The sequence below is a fragment of the Carcharodon carcharias genome, chromosome 15 (assembly GCF_017639515.1).
Source record: "Carcharodon carcharias isolate sCarCar2 chromosome 15, sCarCar2.pri, whole genome shotgun sequence".
Taxonomy (NCBI): Eukaryota; Metazoa; Chordata; class Chondrichthyes; order Lamniformes; family Lamnidae; genus Carcharodon; species Carcharodon carcharias.
Window position 1 is genome coordinate 80073006 of NC_054481.1, and position 20635 is coordinate 80093640.

Consider the following 20635-nt stretch of genomic DNA (forward strand, 5'->3'; position numbering starts at 1 on the left):
TTCCTGCTGCTGTTGATGAGGATTTTGCAACTGTTGCTTTTGCTGCTGCTGCTATTGATGTTGCTGATCCTCTTGCTGCTGTTGCTGCTGTTGTTACTGTTCCTGCTGCAGCTTTTGTTGCTGCTGTTGCTGTGGGTGTTGCTGCTGCTGTTGATGCTTCTGTTGTGGATGTTTCTGTTGCTGTTGCTGTTGCTGCTTATTATGCTGCTCTTGCTGTTGTTGCTGCTGCAGCTCCTGCTTTGGCTGCTCTTGTTGCTTTTGCTGTTTGTTCCTGCTGCTGTTGTTGTTGCTGCTGCTGATGTTGCTTGTGTTGCTTTTGCTTTTGCTGCTTCTGCTGTTGCTGTTGGTACTGTTGCTGCTGTTGCTGCTGCTGTTTTTGCTGCTGCTGCAGTTGTTGCAGCTGCTATTGCTGCTGTTGCTGATATTCCTGTTGCTGCTGTTGTTGCTGCTGCTCCTCCTGCTGTTGCTGTTAATTCTGTTGCTGTTGCTGCTGATGCTGTTGCTCCTCCTGCTGTTGCTGCTGCTGTTGCTGCTGTGGCTGTGGTTGCTGTTACTTTTGCTGCTGTTGCTGTTGCTGCTGTTGCTCTTGCTGTTTTTGCTGTTCCTGTTGCTGTTGTTGCTGCTGTTGCTGTTGTTGCTATGTCTGCCGCTGTTGCTGCTGTTGATGTTGCTGGTGTTGCTATTGCATTTGTTGCTCTTGCTGCTGTTGTTGCTGCTGAAGCAGCTGCAGTTGCTGTTGGTGTTGCTGTTGCTGATGATGATGATTGTATTACTGATGGTGTTGCTGCAGCTCTCCTCCTGTTGCTGGTAAAGCTGTTGCTGCTGCTGCTGTTGCTGATATTCCTGTTACTGCTTTTCTTGCTGACGCTGCTCCTGTTATTGCTCCTAATGCTGCTGCTGATGCTTCGGCTGTTGCTGTTCCTTTGGCTGCTGTTGCTGATGCTGCTGCTGTTGCTGTTCCTTTTTCTGTTGCTGCTGCTGCAGCTCCTGCTGTTGCTACTGCTGCTGTTACTGTTGTTGCTGCTGCTGTTTTTGCTGATGCTGTTGCTGTTGTTGCTGCTGATGTTGCTGGTGTTGCTGTTGCGTTTGCTGCTCTTGTTGCTGTTGTTGCTGCTGAAGAAGCTGCAGTTGCTGCTGGTGTTGCTGTTGCTGCTGCTGCTGCTGTTGTTTTTGCTGCTGTTGCTGTTGCGGCTGCTGCAGTTGCTGTTGCAGCTGCAGCTGCAGTTGTTGTTTCTGCTGCTGTTGCGGCTGTTGCTGTTGCTGATGATCCTTTTACTGATGTTCTTGCTGCCACTGCTGCTCCTGTGCTGTTGCTGTTGCTGCTGCCGATGTCGCTGCTGCTGCTGTTGCTGTTCCTGCTGCTGCTGTTCATGTTGCTCCTGTTGATGTTGCTGTTGCTGCTGTTGCTGTTGCTGTTGCTGCAGCTGTTATTGCTGATGCTGTTGCTGTTGCTGCTGCTGCTGCTGATTTTGCTGGTGTTGCTGTTGATTTTGCTGCTCCTGCTGCTGTTGTTACTGCTGAAGGTGCTGCAGTTGCTGCTGGTGTTGCTGTTGCTGCTGCTGCCTTTGTTTTTGCTGCTGCTGCAGTTGTGGCTGCTGCTGTTCCTGTTGCTGCTGCGGCTGTTGCTGTTGCTGATGATCCTTTTACTGAGGTTCCTGCTGCCACTGCTGCTCCTGTGCTGTTGCTGTTGCTGTTGCCGATGTCGCTGCTGCTGCTGTTGCTGTTCCTGCTGCTGCTGTTCATGTTGCTCCTGTTGATGTTGCTGTTGCTGTTGCTGCAGCTATTAGTGCTGCTGCTGTTGCGGCTGCTGTTGTCACTTGCTGTTGCTGCTGTTGTTGATGTTGCTGCTGCGGCAGGTTTGCTGGTGCTTCTGCTGCTGTTGTTGCTGCTGTTGCTATGGCTGCTGCTGTTGCTGCTGCTGCTGGTGCTGTTGATGCTGCTGCTCTTCCTGCTGCTGTTGCTGATGATTTTGCTACTTTTGGTTTTGCTGCTGCTGTTGCTGCTGCTGTTGCTGATCCTGTTGATGTTGCTGCTGTGGCATGTTTGCTGGTGTTTCTGCTGCTGTTGCTATGGCTGCTGTTTTTGCTGCTGCTGCTGTTGCTGTTGATGCTGCTGCTGCTGCCCTTCCTGCTGCTGTTGCTGATGATTTTGCTACTGTTGCTTTTGCTGCTGCTGTTGCTGCTGCTGTTGCTGATCCTGTTGATGTTGCTGCTGTGGCATGTTTGCTGGTGTTTCTGCTGCTGTTGTTGCTGCTGTTGCTCTGGCTGCTGCTGTTGCTGCAGCTGCTGTTGCTGTTGCAATTGCTGCTGCTGCAGTTGTGGCTGCTGCTGTTGCTGTTGCTGTTGCTGCTGCTGATGTTGCTGCTGCTGCTGTTGCTGCTGCTGCTGTTGCTCCTGCTGTTGCTGCTGCTGTTGCTGCTGCTGTTGCTGTTGCTGTTGCTGATCCTGTTGCTGCTGTTGCTGCTGTTGCTGCTACTGCTGTTTCTGTTGCTGCTGTTGCTGATGTTGCTGCTGTTGCTGCCACTGCTCCTGCTGTTGCTACTGTTCCTGTTGCTGCTGCGGCTGTTGCTGTTGCTGATGATCCTTTTACTGAAGTTCTTGCTGCCACTGCTGCTCCTGTGCTGTTGCTGTTGCTGTTGCCGATGTCGCTGCTGCTGCTGTTGCTGTTCCTGCTGCTGCTGTTCATGTTGCTCCTGTTGATGTTGCTGTTGCTGCAGCTATTAGTGCTGCTGCTGTTGCTGCTGCTGTTGTCACTGTTGCTGTTGCTGCTGTTGTTGATGTTGCTGCTGCGGCAGGTTTGCTGGTGCTTCTGCTGCTGTTGTTGCTGCTGTTGCTATGGCTGCTGCTGTTGCTGCTGCTGCTGGTGCTGTTGGTGCTGCTGCTCTTCCTGCTGCTGTTGCTGATGATTTTGCTACTTTTGCTTTTGCTGCTGCTGTTGCTGCTGCTGTTGCTGATCCTGTTGATGTTGCTGCTGCGGCATGTTTGCTGGTGTTTCTGCTGCTGTTGTTGCTGCTGTTGCTATGGCTGCTGTTTTTGCTGCTGCTGCTGTTGCTGTTGATGCTGCTGCTGCTGCCCTTCCTGCTGCTGTTGCTGATGATTTTGCTTCTGTTGCTTTTGCTGCTGCTGTTGCTGCTGCTGTTGCTGATCCTGTTGATGTTGCTGCTGTGGCATGTTTGCTGGTGTTTCTGCTGCTGTTGTTGCAGATGTTGCTCTGGCTGCTGCTGTTGCTGCAGCTGCTGTTGCTGTTGCAATTGCTGCTGCTGCTGTTGTTGCTGCTGTTCCTGCTGCTGTTGATGAGGATTTTGCAAATGTTGCTTTTGCTGCTGCTGCTGTTGATGTTGCTGCTTATTATGCTGCTCTTGCAGTTGTAGCTGCTGCAGCTCCTGCTGTTGCTGCTCTTGTTCCTTTTGCTCTGTTTCCTGATGCTGTTGTTGGTGCTGCTGCTGATGTTGCTGGTGTTGCTTGTGGTTTTACTGCTGCTGCTGCCGATGCTGATGGTACCGTTGCTGCTGCTGTTGCTGCTGATGTTTTTGCTGCTGATGCAGCTGTTGTAGCTGCTATTGCTGCTGTTGCTGATATTCCTGTTACTGCTTTTGTAGCTGCTGCTGCTTCTGCTGTTGCTGGTAATGCTGTTGCTGTTGCTGCTGATGCTGTTGCTGCTGCTGTTGCTGCTGCTGCGGCTGCGGTTGCTGTTCCTTTTGCTGCTGTTGCTATTGTTGCTATGGCTGCCAATGTTGCTGCTGCTGATGTTGCTGGTGTTGCTGTTGCATTTGCTGCTCTTGCTGCCGCTGTTGCTGCTGAAGCAGCTGCAGTTGATGCTGGTGTTGCTGTTGCTGTTGCTGCAGCTGCTGCAGTTGTTGTTGCTGCTGCTTTTGCTGATGATCCTATTACTGATGCTGCTGCTGACACAGCTCCTCCTGCTGCTGGTAAATCTGTTGCTGCTGCTGCTGATAATCCTGTTACTGCTGTTCTGGCTGACGCTGCTCCTGCTGTTGCTGGTAAAGCGCTTCCTGCTGCTGCTGTTGCTGTTGCTACTGCTGTTGCAGTTCCTTTTCCTACTGTTGCTGTTACTGTTGCTGCTGTTGTTGCTGCTGCTGTTCTTGCTGAAGCTGCTGCTGTTGCTGCTGCTGTTGCCGCTGTTGCTGTTGCTACTGTTGTTGATGTTGCTGCTGCGGCAGGTTTGCTGGTGTTTCTGCTGCTGTTGTTGCTGCTGTTGCTATGGCTGCTGTTGTTGCTGCTGCTGCTGTTGATGCTGCTGCTGCTGCCCTTCCTGCTGCTGTTGCTGATGATTTTGCTACTGTTGCTTTTGCTGCTGCTGTTGCCGATCCTGTTGATGTTGCTGCTGTGGCATGTTTGCTGGTGTTTCTGCTGCTGTTGTTGCTGCTGTTGCTCTGGCTGCTGCTGTTGCTGCAGCTGCTGGACCTGTTGCAATTGCTACTGCTGCTGTTGTTGCTGCTGTTCCTGCTGCTGTTGACGAGGATTTTGCAACTGTTGCTTTTGCTGCTGCTGCTGTTGATGTTGCTGATCCTCTTGCTGCTGTTGCTGCTGTTGTTACTGTTCCTGCTGCAGCTTTTGTTGCTGCTGCTGCTGTGGGTGTTGCTGCTGCTGTTGATGCTTCTGTTGCGGATGTTGCTGCTGCTGTTGCTGTTGATGCTTATTATGCTGCTCTTGCTGTTGTTGCTGCTGCAGCTCCTGCTTTGGCTGCTCTTGTTGCTTTTGCTGTTTTTTCCTGCTGCTGTTGTTGTTGCTGCTGCTGATGTTGCTTGTGTTGCTTTTGCTTTTGCTGCTTCTGCTGTTGCTGTTGGTAGTGTTGCTGCTGTTGCTGCTGCTGTTTTTGCTGCTGCTGCAGTTGTTGTAGCTGCTATTGCTGTTGCTGATATTCCTGTTGCTGCTGTTGTTGCTGCTGCTCCTCCTGCTGTTGCTGTTAATTCTGTTGCTGTTGCTGCTGATGCTGTTGCTGCTGCTGTTGCTGCTGTGGTTGTGGTTGCTGTTACTTTTGCTGCTGTTGCTGTTGCTGCTGTTGCTCTTGCTGTTTTTGCTGTTCCTGTTGCTGCTGTTGCTGTTGTTGCTATGGCTGCCCCTGTTGCTGCTGCTGATGTTGCTGGTGTTGCTATTGCATTTGTTGCTCTTGCTGCTGTTGTTGCTGCTGAAGCAGCTGCAGTTGCTGTTGGTGCTGCTGTTGCTGCAGCTGCTGCAGTTGTTGTTGCTGCTGCTGATGATGATGATTGTATTACTGATGGTGTTGCTGCAGCTCTCCTCCTGTTGCTGGTAAAGCTGTTGCTGCTGCTGCTGTTGCTGATATTCCTGTTACTGCTGTTCTTGCTGACACTGCTCCTGTTATTGCTCCTAAAGCTGCTGCTGATGCTTCGGCTGTTGCTGTTCCTTTGGCTGCTGTTGCTGATGCTGCTGCTGTTGCTGTTCCTTTTTCTGTTGTTGCTGCTGCAGCTCCTGCTGTTGCTACTGCTGCTGTTACTGTTGTTGCTGCTGCTGTTTTTGCTGATGCTGTTGCTGTTGTTGCTGCTGATGTTGCTGGTGTTGCTGTTGCGTTTGCTGCTCTTGCTGCTGTTGTTGCTGCTGAAGCAGCTGCAGTTGCCTCTGGTATTGCTGTTGCTGTTGCTGCTGCAGTTGTTTTTGCTGCTGCTGCTGTTGCGGCTGCTGCTGTTGCTGTTGCAGCTGCAGCTGCAGTTGTTGTTTCTGCTGCTGTTGCGGCTGTTGCTGTTGCTGATGATCCTATTACTGAAGTTCTTGCTGCCACTGCTGCTCCTGTGCTGTTGCTGTTGCTGCTGCTGATGTCGCTGCTGCTGCTGTTCATGTTGCTCCTGTTGATGTTGCTGTTGCTGTTGCTGTTGCTGCAGCTGTTATTGCTGCTGCTGTTGATGTTGCTGCTGCGGCATGTTTGTTGGTGTTTCTGCTGTTGCTGTTGCTGCTGTTGCTATTGCTGTTGCTGTTCTTGCTATTCCTGTTGCTGCTGTTGGTGCTGTTCTGGCAGCTGTTGCTGTTGTTGTTGTTGCTGATTTTTCTGTTCTTGCTGTTGATGCTGCTGTTGCTACTGTTGCTGTTAGAGTTGCTGGTGGTGTTGCTAAAGCTTTTTTTGCTGTTACTGTACCTGCTTCTGTAGCGGCTATTGCTGTTGCTCTTGCTGCTGCTGCATTGGTGCTGCTGCTGCTGTTGCTGTTTTTGCTGCTCTTTCTCATGTTCCTGCTGCTGTTGTTGCTGTTTTTGCTGCTGCTGCAGTTTTTGTAGCTGATTTTGCTGATATTCCTGTTACTGCTGTTGTTGCTGCCGCAGCTCCTGAGGTTGCTGGTTATGCTGTTGCTGTTGCTGTTGCTGCTGCGGCTGTGGTTGCAGATCCTTTTGCTGCTGTTGTTGTTGCTATTGCTGTTTTTGCTGTTCCTGTTGCCGATGTTGCTGCTGCTGTTGCTATTGTTGCTATGGCTGCTTATGTTGCTGCAGCTGATGCTGCTGGTGTTGCTGTTGCATTTGCTGCTGTTGCTGCTGTTGTTGCTGCTGAAGCAGCAGCAGTTGCTGCTGGTGTTGCTGTTGCATTTGCTGCTCTTGCTGCTGTTGTTGCTTATTAAGCAGCTGCAGTTGCTGCTGGTATTGCTGTTGCTGCTGCTGCTGCAGTTGTTGTTGCTGCTGTTTCTGCTGGTGTTGAGCTGCTGCTTTTGCTGATGATCCTATTACTGATGCTGTTGCTGCCGCTTTCCTCCTGCTGCTGGTAAAGCTGCTGCTGCTGCTGATATTCATGTTTCTGCTGTTCTTGCTGACGCTGCTCCTGCTGTTGCTGGTAAAGCGGTTGCTGCTGCTGCTGTTGCTGATGCTACTGCTGTTGCTGTTCCTTTGGCTGCTGTTGCTGATGCTACTGCTGTTGCTGTTCCTTTGGCTGTTGTTGCTGCTGCAGCTCCTGCTGTTGCTACAGTTGCTGTTACTGTTGCTGCTGCTGATTTTGCTGGTGTTGCTGTTGATTTTGCTGCTCCTGCTGCTGTTGTTACTGCTGAAGGTGCTGCATCTGCTGCTAGTGTTGCTGTTGCTGCTGCTGCTGCAGTTGTTTTTCCTGCTGCTGCAGTTGCGGCTGCTGCTGTTGCTGTTGCTGTTGCTGCTGCTGATGTTGCTATTCCTGCTGTTGCTGCTGCTGTTGCTTTTGCTGTTGCTGCTGTTGCTGCTGCTGTTGTTGCAGCCGCTGTTCCTACTGTTGCTGGTAATGCTTTTGCTGTTGCTACTGATGCTGTTGCTGCTGCTGTTGCTGCTGCTGTTGCTGCTGCAGCTGCGGTTGCTGTTCCATTTGCTGCTGTTGCTTTTGCTGTTTTTGCTGTTCCTCTTGCTGTTGTTGCTGCTGCTGTTGCTGTTGTTGCTATGGCTGCCGCTGTTGCTGCTGTTGATGTTGCTGGTGTTGCTGTTGCATTCACTGCTCTTGCTGCTGTTGTTGCTGCTGAAGCAGCTGCAGTTGCTGCTGGTGTTGTTGCTGCTGCTGATGATGATGATCCTATTACTGATGTTGTTGCTGCCGCTGCTCCTCCTGTTGCTGGTAAAGCTGTTGCTGCTGCTGCTGTTGCTGATATTCCTGTTACTGCTGTTCTTGCTGACGCTGCTCCTGCTGTTGCTGCTAATGCTGTTGCTGCAGTTGCTGATGCTACTGCTGTTGTTGTTCCTTTGGCTGCTGAGCTGATGCTACTGCTGTTGCTGTTCCTTTGGCTCTTCTTGCTGCTGCAGCTCCTGCTGTTGCTACTGCTGCTGTTATTGTTGTTGCTCATGCTGTTGCTACTGCTGCTGTTGCTGTTGTTGCTGCTGATGTTGCTGGAGTTTCTGTTGCGTTTGCTGCTCTTGCTGCTGTTGTTGCTGCTGAAGAGGCTGTAGTTGCTTCTGTTGTTGCTGTTGCTGCTGCTGCAGTTGTTTTTGCTGCTGCTGCTGTTGCTGCTGCAGCTGCAGCTGCAGTTGTTGCTTCTGCTGCTGTTGCGGCTGTTGCTGTTGCTGATGATCCTATTACTGAAATTCTTGCTGCCACTGCTGCTCCTGTGCTGTTGTTGTTGCTGCTGCTGATGTCGCTGCTGCTGCTGTTGCTGTACCTGCTTCTGTAGCGTCTATCGCTGTTGCTGTTGCTGTTGCTGCAGTTGGTGCTGCTGCTGCTGTTGCTGTTGCTGCTGTTGCTCATTTTGCTGCTGCTGTTGTTGCTGTTTCTGCTGCTGCTGCAGTTGTTGTAGCTGATATTGCTGATATTCCTGTTACTGCTGTTTTGTGCTGCCACTGCTCCTGATGATCCTGGTTATGCTGTTCCGGTTGCTGTTGCTGCTGCGTCTTTGATTGCTGTTCCTTTTCCTGCTGTTGCTGTTGCTGCTGTTGCAATTGCTGTTTTTGCTGTTCCTGTTGCAGATGGTGCTGCTGCTGTTGCTGTTGTTGCTATGGCTGCTTATGTTGCTGCAGCTGATGCTGCTGGTGTTGCTGATGCTTCTGCTGCTGCAGTTGTTGTTGCTGCTGTTTCTGCTGGTGTTGGGCTGCTGCTGTTGCTGATGATCATATTATTGATGCTGTTGCTGTCGCTGCTCCTCCTGCTGCTGGTAAAGCTGTTGCTGCTACTGCTGCTGATATTCTTATTACTGCTGTTCTTGCTGATGCTGCTCCTCCTGTCGCTGGTAAATTGGTTGCTGCTGCTGCTCTAGCTGACGCTACTGCTGTTGCTGTTCCTTTGGCTCTTGTTGCTGCTGCAGCTCCTGCTATTGATACTGTTGCTGTTACTGTTGCTGCTGTTGTTGCTGCTACTGTTCTTGCTGATGCTGTTGCTGCTGCTGATTTTGATGGTGTTGCTGTTGCTGCTGCTGCTGTTGCTGTTCCTGCTGCTGCTGTTCATGTTGCTCCTGTTGAAATTGCTGTTGCTGCAGCTGTTATTGCTGCTGCTGTTGATGTTGCTGCTGCGGCAGGTTTGTTGGTGTTTCTGCTGTTGCTGTTGCTGCTGTTGCTATTGCTGTTGCTGTTCTTGCTGTTCCTGTTGCTGCTGTTGTGGCAGCTGTTGCTTTTGTTGTTGCTGCAGATTTTTCTGCTCTGGCTGATGATGCTTCTGTTGCTGCTGTTGCTGTTAGTGTTGCTGGTGGTGTTGCTAAATCTGTTTTTGCTGTTATGGTACCTGCTTCTGTAGCGGCTATCACTGTTGCTCTTGCTTCTGCTGCAGTTGGTGCTGCTGCTGCTGCTGTTGCTGTTTTTGCTGCTGTTGCTCATGTTGCTGCTGCTGTTGTTGCTGTTTTTGCTGCTGCAGCAGTTGTTGTAGCTGATATTGCTGATATTCCTGTTACTGCTGTTGTTGCTGCCGCTGCTGCTGAGGTTGCTGGTTATGCTGTTGCTGTTGCTGTTGCTGCTGCGGCTGCGGTTGCAGATCCTTTTGCTGCTGTTGCTGTTGCTATAGCTGTTTTTGCTGTTCCTGTTGCTGATGTTGCTGCTGCTGTTGCTATTGTTGCTATGGCTGCTTATGTTGCTGCAGCTGATGCTGCTGGTGTTGCTGTTGCATTTGCTGCTGTTGCTGCTGTTGTTGCTGCTGAAGCAGCAGCAGTTGCTGCTGGTTCTGCTGTTGCAGCTGCCGCTGCAGTTGTTGTTGCTGCTGTTTCTGCTGGTGTTGGGCTGCAGCTGTTGCTGATAAAGCTATGTTGTTGCTATGGCTGCTTATGCTGCTGCAGCTGATGCTGCTGGTGTTGCTGTTGCATTTGCTGCTCTTGCTGCTGTTGTTGCTGCTTAAGCAGCTGCAGTTGCTGCTGGTGTTGCTGTTGCTGCTGCTGCTGCAGTTGTTGTTGCTGCTGTTTCTGCTGGTGTTGGGCTGCTGCTTTTGCTGATGATCCTATTACTGATGCTGTTGCTGCCGCTGCTCCTCCTGCTGCTGGTAAAGCTGTCACTGCTGCTGCTGATATTCATGTTTCTGCTGTTCTTGCTGACGCTGCTCCTGCTGTTGCTAGTAAAGTGGTTGCTGCTGCTGCTGCTGATGCTACTGCTGTTGCTGTTCCTTTGGCTCTTGTTGCTGCTGCAGCTCCTGCTGTTGCTACTGTTGCTGTTTCTGTTCCTGCAGTTGTTGCTGCTGCTGCTCTTGCTGATGCTGTTGCTGTTGTTGCTGCTGATGTTGCTGGTGTTGCTGTTGCATTTGCTGCTCTTGCTGCTGTTGTTTGCTGCTGAAGCAGCTGCAGTTGCTGCTGGTGTTGCTGTTGCTGCTGCTGCCGTTGTTTTTGCTGCTGCTGCTGATGTGGCTGCTGCTGTTGCTGTTGCAGCTGCAGCTGCAGTTGTTGTTTCTGCTGCTGTTGCGGCTAATGCTGCAGCTGATGATCCTATTACTGAAGTTCTTGCTGCCACTGCTCCACCTGTGCTGTTGCTGTTGCTGCTGCTGATGTCGCTGCTGCTGCTGTTGCTGTTCCCACTGCTGATGTTCATGTCGCTCCTGTTGATGTTGCTGTTGCTGCTGTTGCTACTGCTGCTGTTATTGTTGCTGCTGCTGCTGCTGCTTTGCTGATGCTGTTGCTGTTGTTGCTGCTAATGTTGCTAGTGTTGCTGTTGCGTTTGATAATCTTGCTGCTGTTGTTGCTGCTGCAGGTGTTTTTGCTGCTGCTGCTGTTGCGACTGCTGCTGTTGCTGTTGCAGCTGCAGCTGCAGATGTTGTTTCAGCTGCTGTTGCGGCTGTGGCTGTTGCTGAGCCTGTTGCTGCTGTTACTGCTGTTGTTGCTGTTCCTGTTGCAGCTGATCCTGTTTCTGTTGCTGCTGCTGTTGCTGCTTCTTATGTTTCTCTTTCTGTTGTTGCTGCTGCAGCTCCTGCTGTTGCTGCTCTTGTTGCTTTTGCTCTTTTTCCTGCTGCTGTTGCTGTTGTTGCTGCCCATGTTGCTGGTGTTGCTGTTGCCTTTGATGATCTTGCTGCTGTTGTTGCTGCTGCAGGTGTTTTTGCTGCTGCTGCTGTTGTGACTGCTGCTGTTGCTGTTGCAGCTGCAGCTGCAGATGTTGTTTCTGCTGCTGTTGCGGCTGTTGCTGTTGCTGAGCCTGTTGCTGCTGTTACCGCTGTTGTTGCTGTTCCTGTTGCAGCTGATCCTGTTTCTGTTGCTGCTGCTGTTGCTGCTGCTGATGTTGCTGGTGTGCTGTTGCTGCAGCTGCTGCAGTTGTTGTTGCTGCTGCTGATGTTGATGATCCGATTACTGATGTTGCTGCTGCCGCTACTCCTCCTGTTGCTGGTTAAGCTGTTGCTGCTGCTGCTGTTGCTGATATTCCTCTTATTGATGTTCTTGCTGCCGCTGCTCCTGCTGTTGCTGCTAATGCTGTTGCTGCAGTTGCTGATGCTACTGCTGTTGCTGTTCCTTTGGCTGCTGTAGCTGATGCTACTGCTGTTGCTGTTCCTTTGGCTCTTGTTGCTGCTGCAGCTCAGCTGTTGCTACTGTTGCTGTTACTGTTGCTGCTGTTGTTGCTGCTGCTGCTCTTGCTGATGCTGTTGCTGCTGCTGCAGTTGTTTCTGCAGCTGTTGCTGATGATCCTATTACTGAGGTTCTTGCTGCCACTGCTCCTCCTGGGCTGTTGCTGTTGCTGCTGCTTTTGTCGCTGCTGCTGCTGTTGCTGTTCCTGCTGCTGCTGTTCATGTTGCTCCTGTTGATGTTGCTGTTACTGATCTGGCTGCTGTTGTTGCTGCTGCAGTTGTTTTTGCTGCTGCTGCTGTTTCGACTGCTGCTGTTGCTGTTGCAGCTGCAGTTGCTGTTTCTGCTGCTGTTGCGGCTGTTGCTGGTGCTGAGCCTATTGCTGCTGTTGCTGCTGTTGTTGCTGTTCCTGTTGCAGCTGATCCTGTTGCTGTTGCTGCTGCTGTTGCTGTTGCTGTTGCTGCTCTTGTTGCTGCTCTTCCTGCTGCTGTTGCTGATGATTTTGCTACTGTTGCTTTTGCTGCTGCTGTTGCTGCTGCTGTTGCTGTTGCTGATCCTGTTGAATTTGCTGCTGCGGCATGTTTGCTTGTGTTTCCGCTGGTGCTGTTGCTGCTATTGCTGCTTCTGTTGCTGTTGCAGTTGTTGCTGCTGCTGTTGCTGAGGATTTTGCAAATGTTGCTTTTGCTGCTGCTGTTGCTGATCCTGTTGCTGCTGTTGCTGCTCTTGTTGCTGTTCCTGTTGCAGCTTTTGCTGCTGCTGCTGTTGCTGCTGCTGTTCCTGCTGCTGTTGCTGCTGTTGCTGTTGCTGCTGCTGTTGCTGTTGTTGCTTATTATGCTTCTCTTGCTGTTGTTTCTGCTGCAGCTCCTGCTGTTGCTGCTGTTGTTGCTTTTGCTCTTTTTCCTGCTGCTGTTGTTGTTTCTGCTGCTGATGTTGCTGGTGTTGCTTTTGCTTTTACTGCTGCTGCTGCTGTTGCTGTTGGTAAGGTTGCTGCTGCTGTTGCTGCTGATGATTTTGCTGCTGATGCAGTTGATGTAGCTGCTATTGCTGCTGTTGCTGATATTCCTGTTACTGCTTTTGTAGCTGCTGCTGCTCCTGCTGTTGCCGGTAATGCTGTTGCTGTTGCTGCTGATGCTGTTGCAGCTGCTGTTGCTGCAGCTGCAGCTGCGGTTGCTGTTCCTTTTGCTGCTGTTGCTGCTGTTGCTGTTGTTGCTATGGCTGCCGCTGTTGCTGCTGCTTATGTTGCTGGTGTTGCTGTTGCATTTGCTCCTCTTGCTGCTGTTGTTCCTGCTGAAGCAGCTGCAGTTGCTGCTGGTGTGCTGTTGCTGCAGCTGCTGCAGTTGTTGTTGCTGCTGCTGATGATGATGATCCTATTACTGATGTTGCTGCTGCCGCTACTCCTCCTGTTGCTGGTTAAGCTGTTGCTGCTGCTCCTGTTGCTGATATTCCTGTTACTGCTGTTCTTGCTTACGCTGCTCCTGCTGTTGCTGCTAATGCTGTTGCTGCTGTTGCTGATGGTACGGCCATTGCTGTTCCTTTCTCTGCTGTTGCTGATGCTACTGCTGTTGCTGATCCTTTGGCTGCTGTTGCTGAAGCAGCTGCTGCTTTTGCTACTGCTGCTGTTATTGTTGTTACTGCTGCTGTTTTTGCTGATGCTGTTGCTGTTGTTGCTGCTGTTGTTGCTGGTGTTGCTGTTGCATTTGCTGCTCTTGCTGCTGTTGTTGCTGCTGAAGCAGCTGCAGTTGCTGCTGGTCTTGCTTTTGCTGCTGCTGCTGCAGTTGTTTGTGCTGCTGCTGCTGTTGTGGCTGCTGCTGTTGCTATTGCAGCTGCAGCTGCAGTTGTTGTTTCTGCTGCTGTTGCAGCTGTTGCTTATGCTGATGATCCTATTACTGAAGTTCTTGCTGCCACTGCTGCTCCTGTACTGTTGCTGTTGCTGCTGCTGATGTCGCTGCTGCTGCTGTTGCAGTTCCTGCTGCTGCTGTTCATGTTGCTCCTGTTGATGTTGCTGTTGCTGCTGTTGCTGTTGCTGTTGCTGCAGCTGTTATTGCTGCTGCTGTTGATGTTGGTGCTGCGGTCGGTTTGCTGGTGTTTCTGCTGCTGCTGTTGCTGCTGTTGCTATTGCTGTTGCTGTTCTTGCTGTTCCTGTTGCTGCTGCTGCTGCTGCTGTTGGTGCTGTTCTGGCAGCTGTTGCTGTTGTTGTTGCTGCTGATTTTTCTGCTCTTGCTGTTAATGCTGCTGTTGCTACTCTTGCTGTTACTGTTGCTGGTGGTGTAGCTAAAGCTGTTTTTGCTGTTGCTGTACCTGCTTCTGTAGCGGCTATCACTGTTGCTGTTGCTGCTGCTGCTGTTTTTGCTGCTGTTGCTCATGTTGCTGCTGCTGTTGTTGCTGTTTTTGCTGCTGCTGCAGTTGTAGCTGATATTGCTAATATTCCTGTTACTGCTGTTGTTGCTGCCGCTGCTCCTGATGTTGCTGGTCATGCTCTTGCTTTTGCTGTTGCTGCTGCGGCTGCAGTTGCTGTTCCTTTTGCTGCTGTTGCATTTGCTGCTGTTGCTATTGCTATTTCTGCTGTTCCTGTTGCTGATGTTGCTTCTGCTGCTGCTGTTGTTGCTATGGCTGCTTATGTTGCTGCAGCTGGTGCTGCTGGTGTTGCTGTTGCATTTGCTGCTCTTGCTGCTGTTGTTGCTGCTTAAGCAGCTGCAGTTGCTCGTGGTTTTGCTGTTGTGCTGCTGCTGCAGTTGTTGTTGCTGCTGTTTCTGCTGGTGTTGGGCTGCTGCTGTTGCTAATGATCCTATTATTGATGCTGTTGCTGCCTCTGCTGCTTCTGATATTCCTGTTACTGCTGTTCTTCCTGACGCTTCTCCTGCTGTTGCTGGTAAAGCGGTTGCTGCTGCTGCTGTTGCTGAGGATTTTGAAAATGTTGCTTTTGCTGCTGCTGTTGCTGCTGCATTTGCTGCTGCTGTTGCTGATCCTGTTGCTGCTGTTGCTGCTCTTGTTGCTGTTCCTGTTGCAGCTTTTGATCCTGCTGCCTTTTCTGCTGCTGTTCCTGCTGCTGTTGCTGCTGTTGCTGTTGCTGTTGCTGCTGCTTTTGCTGTTGCTGCTTATTATGCTTCTCTTGCTGTTGTTTCTGCTGCAGCTCCTGCTGTTGCTGCTGTTGTTGCTTTTGCTCTTTTTCCTGCTGCTGTTGTTGTTGCTGCTGCTGATGTTGCTGGAGTTGCTTTTGCTTTTACTGCTGCTGCTGCTGTTGCTGTTGGTAAGGTTGCTGCTGCTGTTGCTGCTGATGATTTTGCTGCTGATGCAGTTGATGTAGCTGCTATTGTTGCTGTTGCTGATATTCCTGTTACTACGTTTGTAGCTGCTGCTGCTCCTGCTGTTGCTGGTAATGCTGTTGCTCTTGCTGCTGATGCTGTTGCTGCAGCTGCAGCTGCGGTGGCTGTTCCTTTTGCTGCTGTTGCTGCTGTTGCTGTTGTTGCTATGGCTGCCACTGTTGCTGCTGCTTATGTTGCTCGTGTTGCTGTTGCATTTGCTGCTCTTGCTGCTGTTGTTCCTGATGAAGCAGCTGCAGTTGCTGCTGGTGAGCTGTTGCTGCAGCTGCTGCAGTTGTTGTTGCTGCTGCTGATGATGATGATCCTATTACTGATGTTGCCGCTGCTGCTACTCCTCCTGTTGCTGGTTAAGCTGTTGCTGCTGCTGCTGTTGCTGATATTCCTGTTACTGCTGTTCTTGCTTACGCTGCTCCTGCTGTTGCTGCTAATGCTGTTGCTGATGCTACGGCCGTTGCTGTTCCTTTGGCTGCTGTTGCTGATGCTACTGCTGTTGCTGATCCTTTGGCTGTTGTTGCTGAAGCAGCTGCTGCTTTTGCTACTGCTGCTGTTATTGTTGTTGCTGCTGCTGTTTTTGCTGATGCTGTTGCTGTTGTTGCTGCTGATGTTGCTGGTGTTGCTGTTGCATTTGCTGCTCTTGCTGCTGTTGTTGCTGCTGAAGCAGCTGCAGTTGCTGCTGGTCTTGCTTTTGCTGCTGCTGCTGCAGTTGTTTTTGCTGCTGCTGATGTTGGGCTGCTGCTGTTGCTATTGCAGCTGCAGCTGCAGTTGTTGTTTCTGCTGCTGTTGCGGCTGTTGCTTATGCTGATGATCCTATTACTGAAGTTCTTGCTGCCACTGCTGCTCCTGTACTGTTGCTGTTGCTGCTGCTGATGTCGCTGCTGCTGTTGCAGTTCCTGCTGCTGCTGTTCATGTTGCTCCTGTTGATGTTGCTGTTGCTGCTTTTGCTGTTGCTGTTGCTGCAGTTGTTATAGCTTCTGCTGTTGATGTTGGTGCTGCGGTCGGTTTGCTGGTGTTTCTGCTGCTGCTGTTGCTGCTGTTGCTATTGCTGTTGGTGCTGTTCTGGCAGCTGTTGCTGTTGTTGTTGCTGCTGATTTTTCTGCCCTTGCTGTTAATGCTGCTGTTGCTACTCTTGCTGTTAGTGTTGCTGGTGGTGTAGCTAAAGCTGTTTTTGCTGTTGCTGTACCTGCTTCTGTAGCGGCTATCACTGTTGCTGTTGCTGCTGCTGCTGTTTTTGCTGCTGTTGCTCATGTTGCTGCTGCTGTTGTTGCTGTTTTTGCTGCTGCTTCAGTTGTAGCTGATATTGCTAATATTCCTGTTACTGCTGTTGTTGCTGCTGCTGCTCCTGATGTTGCTGGTTTTGCTCTTGCTGTTGCTGTTGCTGCTGCAGCTGCAGTTGCTGTTCCTTTTTCTGCTGTTGCATTTGCTGCTGTTGCTATTGCTATTTTTGCTGTTCCTGTTGCTGATGTTGCTTCTGCTGCTGCTGTTGTTGCTATGGCTGCTTATGTTGCTGCAGCTGGTGCTGCTGGTGTTGCTGTTGCATTTGCTGCTACAGTTGTTTTACCTGCTGCTGCAGTTGTGGCTGCTGATTTTGCTGTTGCTGTTGCTGCTGCTGATGTTGCTGTTGCAGTTGTTGCTGCTGCTATTGTTGCTGCTGTTCCTGCTGCTGTTGCTGAGGATTTTGCAACTGTTGCTTTTGCTGCTGCTGTTGCTGCTGCTGTTGCTGTTGCAGTTGCTGATCCTGTTGCTGCTGTTGCTGCTTTTGTTGCTGCTGTTGCTGCTGTTGCTGTTGTTGCTATGGCTGCCGCTATTGTTGCTGCTGATGTTGCTGGTGTTGCAGCTGCATTTGCTCCTCTTGCTGCTGTTGTTGCTGCTGAAGCAGCTGCAGTTGGTGCTGGTTTTGCTGTTGCTGCAGCTGCTGCAGTTGTTGTTGCTGCTGTTTCTCCTGGTGTTGGGCTGTTGCTGTTGCTGATGATCCTATTACTGACGCTGTTGCTGCCGCTGCTCCACCTGCTGCTGGTAAAGCTGCTGCCACTGCTGCTGTAGCTGATATTCCTGTGACTGCTGTTCTTGCTGATGCTGTTGCTGTTGCTGCTGCTGATTTTGCTAGTGTTGCTGTTGATTTTGCTGCTCATGCTGCTGTTGTTAATGCTGAAGGTGCTGCAGTTGCTGCTGGTGTTGCTGTTGCTGCTGCTGCTGCAGTTGTTGTTGCTGCTGTTTCTGCTGGTGTTGGGCTGTTGTTTTTGCTGATGATCCTATTACTGATGCTGTTGCTGGCGCTGCTCCTCCTGCTGCTGGTAAAGCTGTTGCTGCTGTTGCTGCTGATATTCCAGTTACTGCTGTTCTTCCTGACGCTGCTCCTGCTGTTGCTTCTAATGCTGTTGATGCTGTTGCTGATGATACTGCTGTTGCTGTTCCTTAGACTGCTGTTGCTGATGCTACTGCTGTTGCTGTTCCTTTGGCTCTTGTTGCTGCTCCTAATCCGGCTGTTGCTACTGTTGCTGTTACTGTTGCTGCAGTTGTTGCTGCTGCTGCTCTTGCTGATACTGTTGCTGTTGTTGCTGCTGATGTTGCTTGTGTTGCTGTTGCATTTGCTGCTCTTGCTGCTGTTGTTGCTGCTGAAGCAGCTGCAGTTGCTGCTGGTGTTGCTGTTGCTGCTGTTGCTGTTCCTGCTGCTGCTGTTCATGTTGCTCCTTTTGATGTTGCTGTTGCTGCAGCTGTTATTGCTGCTGCTGTTGATGTTGCTGCTGTGGCAGGTTTGCTGTTGTTTCTGCTGCTACTGTTGCTGCTGTTGCTGTTGCTGTTCTTGCTGCTCCCGTTGCTGCTGTTGCTGCTGCTGTTGCTGCTGTTGTTGCAGCTGTTGCTGTTGTTGTTGCTGCTGATTCTTCTGCTCTTGCTGTTGATGCTGCTGTTGCTACTGTTGCTGTTAGTGTTGCTGGTGGTGTTGCTAAAGCTGTTTTTGCTGTTGCTGTACCTGTTTCTATAGTGGCTATCACTGTTGCTGTTGCTGCTGCTGCTGTTTTTGCTGCTGTTGCTCATGTTGCTGCTGCTGTTGTTGCTGTTTTTGCTGCTGCTGCAGTTGTAGCTGATATTGCTAATATTCCTGTTACTGCTGTTGTTGCTGCCGCTGCTCCTGATGTTGCTGGTTATGCTCTTGCTGTTGCTGTTGCTGCTGCGGCTGCGGTTGCTGTTCCTTTTGCTGCTGTTGCATTTGCTGCTGTTGCTATTGCTGTTTTTGCTGTTCCTGTTGCTGATGTTGCTTCTGCTGTTGCTTTGTTGCTATGGCTGCTTATCTTGCTGCAGCTGATGCTGCTGGTGTTGCTGTTGCATTTGCTGCCCTTGCTGCTGTTGTTGCTGCTTAAGCAGCTGCAGTTGCTCGTGGTTTTGCTGTTGTGCTGCTGCTGCAGTTATTGTTGCTGCTGTTTCTGCTGGTGTTGGGCTGCTGCTGTTGCTAATGATCCTATTATTGATGCTGTTGCTGCTGCTGCTGCTGCTGCTGATATTCCTGTTACTGCTGTTCTTGCTGACGCTTCTCCTGCTGTTGCTGTTAAAGCGGTTGCTGCTGCTGCTGTTGCTGATGCTACTGCTGTTGCTGTACCTTTGGCTGCTGTTGCTGATGCTACTGCTGTTGCTGTTCCTTTGGCTGTTGTTGCTGCTGCAGCTCCTGCTGTTGCTACTGTTGCTTTTACTGTTGCTGCTGTTGTTGCTGCTGCTGTTCTTGCTGATGCTGTTGCTATTGCTGCTCCTGATTCTGCTGGTGTTGCTGTTGATTTTGCTGCTCCTGCTGCTGTTGTTACTGCTGAAGGTGCTGCAGTTGCTGCTCATGTTGCTGTTGCTGCTGCTGCTACAGTTGTTTTACCTGCTGCTGCAGTTGTGGCTGCTGCTTTTGCTGTTGCTGTTGCTGCTGCTGATGTTGCTGTTGCAGTTGCTGCTGTTGCTATTGCTGTTTTTGCTGTTCCTGTTGCTGATGTTGCTTCTGCTGTTGCTGTTGTTGCTATGGCTGCTTATGTTGCTGCAGCTGATGCTGCTGGTGTTGCTGTTGCATTTGCTGCTCTTGCTGCTGTTGTTGCTGCTTAAGCAACTGCAGTTGCTCGTGGTTTTGCTGTTGTGCTGCTGCTGCAGTTGTTGTTGCTGCTGTTTCTGCTGGTGTTGGGCTGCTGCTGTTGCTAATGATCCTATTATTGATGCTGTTGCTGCTGCTGCTGCTGCTGATATTCGTGTTACTGCTGTTCTTGCTGACGCTTCTCCTGCTGTTGCTGTTAAAGCGGTTGCTGCTGCTGTTGCTGATGCTACTGCTGTTGCTGTACCTTTGGCTGCTGTTGCTGATGCTACTGCTGTTGCTGTTCCTTTGGCTGTTGTTGCTGCTGCAGCTCATGCTGTTGATACTGTTGCTTTTACTGTTGCTGCTGTTGTTGCTGCTGCTGTTCTTGCTGATGCTGTTGCTGTTGCTGCTCCTGATTCTGCTGGTGTTGCTGTTGATTTTGCTGCTCCTGCTGCTGTTGTTACTGCTGAAGGTGCTGCAGTTGCTGCTCGTGTTGCTGTTGCTGCTGCTGCTACAGTTGTTTTACCTGCTGCTGCAGTTGTGGCTGCTGCTTTTGCTGTTGCTGTTGCTGCTGCTGATGTTGCTGTTGCAGTTGCTGCTGCTGCTATTGTTGCTGCTGTTCCTGCTGCTGTTGCTGAGGATTTTGCAACTGTTGCTTTTGCTGCTGCTGTTGCTGCTGCTGTTGCTGTTGCAGTTGCTGATCCTGTTGCTGCTTTTGTTGCTGCTGTTGCTGCTGTTGCTGTTGTTGCTATGGCTGCCGCTGTTGCTGCTGCTGATGTTGCTGGTGCTAATGCTCCATTTGCTGCTCTTGCTGCTGTTGTTGCTGCTGAAGCAGCTGCAGTTGGTGCTGGTTTTGCTGTTGCTGCAGCTGCTGCAGTTGTTGTTGCTGCAGTTTCTCCTGGTGTTGGGCTGTTGCTGTTGCTGATGATCATATTACGGACGCTGTTGCTGCCACTGCTCCACCTGCTGCTGGTAAATCTGCTGCCACTGCTGCTGTAGCTGATATTCCTGTGACTGCTGTTCTTGCTGATGCTGTTGCTGTTGCTGCTGCTGATTTTGCTAGTGTTGCTGTTGATTTTGCTGCTCATGCTGCTGTTGTTAATGCTGAAGGTGCTGCAGTTGCTGCTGGTGTTGCTGTTGCTGCTGCTCCAGTTGTGGCTGCTGCTGTTGCTATTGCTGTTGCTGCTGCTGATGTTGCTGCTGCTGTTGCTGCTGGTACGGTTGCTGCTGCTGTTGCTGCTGCTGTTTTTGCTGCTGCTGCAGTTGTTGTTGTTGCTATTGCTGTTGTTGCTGATATTCCTGTTACTGCTGTTGTTGCTGCTGCTGCTCCTGCTGTTGCTGGTAATGCTGTTGCTGTTGCTGCTGATGCTGTTGCTGCTGCTGTTGCTGCTGCGGCTGCGGTTGCTGTTCCTTTTGCTGCTGTTGCTGTTGCTGCTGTTGCTCTTGATGTTTTTGCTGCTCCTGTTGCTGTTGTTCCTGCTGTTGCTGTTATTGCTATGGCTGCCGATGTTGCTGCTGCTGATGTTGCTGGTTTTGCTGTTGCATTTGCTGCTCTTGCTGCTGTTGTTGCTGCTGAAGCAGCTGCAGCTGCTGCTGAAGTTGCTGTTGCTGCAGCTGCTGCAGTTGTTTTTGCTGCTGCTGCTGTTGCGACTGCTGCTGTTGCTGTTGCAGCTGCAGCTGCAGTTGTTGTTTCAGCTGCTGTTGCGGCTGTTGCTGTTGCTGAGCCTGTGGCTGCTGTTGTTGCTGTTCCTGTTGCAGCTGATCCTGTTGCTGTTGCTGCTGCTGTTGCTGCTGTTTCTGCTCCTTGTTATGCTTCTCTTGCTGTTGTTGCTGCTGCAGCTCCTGCTGTTGCTGCTCTTGTTGCTTTTGCTGATTTTCCTGCTGCTGTTGTTGTTGCTGCTGCTGATGTTGCTGGTGTTGCTT

The 20635-nt window shown here is 50.8% G+C and overlaps 1 pseudogene; it reads right to left on the reverse strand.

Annotated features, from left to right (window-relative positions):
- Positions 1-1813: 1813 nt before the first annotated feature.
- On the reverse strand, positions 1814-12502 carry LOC121288399 (annotated as a pseudogene).
- Positions 12503-20635: the final 8133 nt, after the last annotated feature.